General features: G+C 57.0%; 1 pseudogene; it reads left to right on the top strand.

The window, feature by feature from the left end:
* Positions 1806-3812, top strand: LOC108637262 (annotated as a pseudogene).

Below are 5068 nucleotides of genomic sequence, written 5' to 3' on the forward strand. Positions count from 1 at the left end.
TGTATAATAGTTTACCTCTGCTAATCCCAAACTCCCAGTCCTTCTAGATTCAATATCTCATGATAAACCATAATGGAAAAAATATTTTTTTAAAAAAATGTCTATATGTGTACAACAGTCACTTTATAACAGCAGAAATTGGCACAACTCTGTAAACCAACTATACTGCAATAAAAAAAGTTATAAAAAACTAAACAAAACGAAGCTCTTTCTCTTTTCAGAATCTCAGAGTACCCGATGAAAATCAACCCATGCTCCCTGCTGTACTTCTCTATCGGTTGCTGGTGCTTGCAATTAGACTCATTGCCAAATGCTCCACTAAATTAAAACCCCTGGAAATTAATTATCTCATCAAAGGTGGCTCAGTTTCAGAACTGGGTTCACAGATTCTGGTGCTAAGATAAGTGCAACTGCTTCTTAAGAGTGATAGAAAGAAAAAGAAAAGTCATTTACTGACATATCTCTGCAGGAATCAATAACATTACAGAACATGTAGGAGCCAAGAATAGCCTGGGCATATTAATAACTCAGCCTGCTCACTGATTTTATTCAAGATGACTGGTTAAAGAACACCCTGCCTTGATGACAGCTCCATGGCATGAGGAACAATGTCATCATTACCATGTGGGGCTGTTTAGCATTTAGAACACTTCACACATAAAAGCAACCTCACACAGGCCTGTTGTGCTTTAGACAGATGGTTTAATGTTTCTTTAGCCTTCAGCCTATCAGGCCACCCGTGGTTTTCTTCAGCCAAGGGCTTTTTAAAAATAATTGGTCTATAGCAATTTTCTAACAAGACTGACTGCAATATATTTCCTTAAATCTTTTTCTTACCCTTAACCATCCCTTACAGTGGTTTGTCGTTGACAAACCTCCCTGATTGACACTGAGTCTTCATGTATAAGCAATTACTGACATAAAAGGAGAGGAAGGGGTGGAAATTTGGCCATTAATGGTTTCTTGGCTAGGGAAAAGCTATTCAGAAATGATTACTTTGGAAAATCGTGCTTTTCTGATTAGACACTGCCTGGTTCTGAAGAAGCTGTTCCCCTACAATCTCTCAATACAGGAAATGATAACCCAGTATAGACCGATAACCATGGGTGGGGAAGGATACATAAATGCGTTTGTTTCAAAATGGTGAAGCAGAATAGAAACTGGGGAGTAAAGAGGCTGCGGCTCCCCTGCTCGGGCTGTCACAGTGAGACTCCCGCACACCGGCAAAGCAAGCGGGTGCATTTTTATAGTCTAAACATCTGTAGGAATCTCAATGACCTACTGCACTGCCCTGGCCGCTGTTCAGCTCCCCAGGCCCTCCTGCGAGCTCTTCCAAGGGAACAAGACCCGGAGGCCAGGAGACTGTGGATCGGCTCCGGCGGAGGCTTATTTGCATATTTTTCTCTCTGCAGTCTCCCTGGTAGGGTTCAGAAGAAGCATGCTTGGGCCCAGGGCAGAGAAAAGCGATTACACAGCAGAAGAGGGTTTAGTGATCAGAAGTATTTAAGAGGGCAAGTGTCTCCTGACTGTGCGCTCAGAAGGGCGGGTGAGGCCCAAGACTGTCTCACTGCAGGCTCAGATTCCCCGCTGACACTTTCCTCAGGGGTGGACTGGAGTCCCTGCTGCTTCTGTGGCTGCTGCTGGTGTCAGGGTATTGAACCGAAACTGTCAGTTTCTACACCTGTGAGGAAGAAGCCCCCAGCACCTTCATTAGTGTTCTGTGTGACCATGTCCTGTTCAATTCCCAGCGCTAGGCACCGAGCCGGTTCCGCCTGATTAACAGCTCGCTGAGCTAGGGCAACAGGATGATCATCCGGGACGCGGGCCTGGACCGAGAGCGGCTGTGCGGCCAGGCCCCTCAGTGCATGCTGGCCTTCCACGTGGTCAGCTTCTTCCAGGAGCAGTTCCGGCTGGTGCACGTGGAGGTGTCGGTGAGGGACATCAACGACCATGCGCCGCGCTCCCCCCGGGCCCAGATTCCCCTGGAGGTGTCCGAGGGTGCGGCGGTGGGCACGCGCACCCCCTGGAGGTGCCCGTGGACGAGGATGTGGACGCCAACGGGCTGCAAGCCGTGCGCCTGGCCGAGCCCCACAGCCCCTTCCGCGTGGAGCTGCAGACGCGCGCGGACGGTGCCCAAGTGCGTCGACTTGGTGCTGCTGCAGGAGCTGGACCACGAGAGCTAGGCCACCTACAGCCTGGGGCTGGTGGCCCAGGACGGCGGCCTACCGCCGCGCTCCGCCACGGCCGCCCTCAGCGTGAGCGTGCTGGACGCCAACGACCACCGCCAGGCCTTCCCGCAGAGTGCAGTGGCCGAGGTGGAGCTGGCTGAGGACGCGCCCGTGGGCTCGCTCCTACTAGACCTGGACGCAGCGAACCCCGACGAGGGCCCCAACGGCGACGTGGTGTTCGCCTTCGGGGCCCGCACCCCGTCCGAGGCGCGCCGCCTCTTCCGCTTGGACCCGCGCTCCGGCCGCCTCACCCTGGCGGGGCCCGTGGACTACGAGCGCCAGGACACTTACGAACTGGACGTGCGGGCGCAGGACCGCGGCCCCGGGCCCCGAGCCGCCACCTGCAAGGTCATCGTGCGGCTCCGCGACGTCAATGACAACGCTCCGGACATCTCCATCACCCCACTGGCCGCCCCGGGCGCGCCTGCTGCCTCGCCCTTCCCCGCCGCCGCCGCCGCTCTTGGTGGGGACCGAGGCCACCTCGTCGATCCGGGCCTGGGACGCCAGAGGCCGGCGCCGTCTCGCTGGTGCCGGAGGGGGCGGCGCGCGAGAGCCTGGTGGCGCTGGTCAGCACCTCGGACAGGGACTCGGGCGCCAACGGGCAGGTGCGCTGCGCCCTCTACGGGCACGAGCACTTCCGGCTGCAGCCGGCCTACGCGGGCAGCTACCTGGTGGTGACCGCCGCGTCCCTGGACCGCGAGCGCATCTCCGAGTACAACCTGACGCTGGTGGCCGAGGACCGCGGCGCGCCCCCGCTGCGCACAGTGCGGCCCTACACGGTGCGCGTGGGCGACGAGAACGACAACGCGCCGCTCTTCACGCGGCCGGTCTACGAGGTGTCAGTGCGCGAGAACAACCCGCCCGGGGCCTACTTGGCCACGGTGGCCGCCAGGGACCCGCAACGGCCAGATCACCCACCGGCTGCTGCAGGCCGAGGTGGGCAGGGCTGGGGGCACCGTGGCCACCTACGTCTCGGGGGACCCTGTCACGGGGCGGCTGCGTGCACAACGGAGTTTTAACCTCGAGGAACCGGCCAGGCTGCAGCTAGGGCTGGAGGCGTTGGACGGCGGCTCACCGCCACTGCGAGGCCGGGCCACGGCGGGGCTGCAGATGCAGGGCCAGGACGAGCGCGCGCCCCGGCTGGTGACCCCGCGGCTCGTCGATGGCTCAGCACTGCTGCCTCTGCCCTGGGACGCGTCCCTGGGCTCCCTGGCGACCCGACAGCAGGCCAGGGACGCGGACAAAGGCCTTGACGCGCAGCTGACTCACCTCCGGCTCCGCGGCGACGGCAGCCCCGGGGGAGCTATCGCTGCAGCGTCGGCGGTCCCCGCAGCCCGCCGGCCCGCTGACGGCGGTCGTCGCGGCGCTGGACGAAGGCCAGCTGGCCCTGCGACGCTCGGGCGCGGTGCTCCCGGCACCCGCGCTTCCTGCACCACCTGGCGGACAAATGGTGCTGGTGCCATTGCCGGCGCCGCCGCCGAACTGGGAAGGGGCGCGCAGAGCTGCTCCTTGAGCTCTCCGTGGCCGCGGTCGGGTTTTCGGCCAGCCCCTGCGGCCTTCTCCTGGTGGCCGTGGTCACCGTGACTTGGCCCCGCCCGGGCCGCGGAAGAGGAAGCTTTGGGAGCGCGGCCGGAGCTGGTGCCACATGAGCAGTGAATGGCCAGGCCGCTCCAAGTCGCAGAGGGTCAGGGGCTGTGACTCTGGGGGCTTCGGCCTGAGCTGCTTCGTGGAGACACCGCCGCTTTCCGTTTCCTCAGTGCCTCCGGCAGGGCGAGTCTGCAGAAATTTCCCAGTCCGGGGACAGCGGGGTGTCTTTACGCTCCTCACCTCAGAAGGGGAGCGCGATCCCGCGGGCTTGGATAGCGCACCTCGTTAACCTTTAGTGGATTTTCATCCTGGAAGCTTGGTGAAGATTCAGTGCCTGATCAGGTTTGGGACTTCAAATGGCTGACTTTTTGGGTTTGTTAATTATTTTCTTTGAGAGGAAAAGTTCTTCACAGATGAGGGCAGGAGAAGGCCTGATGGTCGTGGAAGATCCCCTGGAGAAGGGAATGACTACCCACTCCAGTGGAGAATTCTTTGGACTGAGGAGCCTGGTGGGCAACAGTCCATGGGGTCACAAAGACGCACACAGGACTGAACAAGTTCCCTTTCCTGCAGCACTGTAGCTGACGGATGCTGCGCTTGCTGTCAGTTCTGATATCTAAGGGTGAAATAGTATTCGCCGCTGTTTTCACTCTTCTTTTTAATCAGGGTTCAGTCTCAGGTCCTTTTCATCCCCCATCCTGATGGGGAGAGGATAAATCTGCTGCAAGTTTAAGGTAATTGCAGAATATTTATCATTGTCTCTAAGCCATGGGTTTGACGTTTTGTACATTTTTATGGATAACAGAGTAATTCTTTCCTTTTCACTTCCAGGGCACATTCAAATCCAGATGAATTTAGTGTCAGAGATAGTGGAAAAGGAGACAGTAAAACGCATGACAGCAGTTCTGATATCAGTAGAGAGGGCTTCAAGAAAGTGCCTTTTTAAGTTCATACCTGTGACTTTGAAGCTCTTGTTTTCAAAGTCATAATGCTGTATGCATCAATGAATTATATAATAAAAGAAACAAACAAAGGGGTCTCTACTGTACATTCATAGATAAGATGATGCTGATGGCTCAAGGGGTAAAGAATCCGCCTGCAATGCAGGAGACTCAGGTCCGGTCCCTAGGTTGGGAAGATCCCCAGGAGAAGGAAGTGGCCACCCACTCCAATATTCTTTCCTGGAAAATTTCATGGACAGAGGAGCCTGGTGGGCTATAGTCCATGGGGTCCCAAAGAGTCAGACACGACTG

The sequence above is a fragment of the Capra hircus genome, chromosome 12 (assembly GCF_001704415.2).
Source record: "Capra hircus breed San Clemente chromosome 12, ASM170441v1, whole genome shotgun sequence".
Classification (NCBI taxonomy): domain Eukaryota; kingdom Metazoa; phylum Chordata; class Mammalia; order Artiodactyla; family Bovidae; genus Capra; species Capra hircus.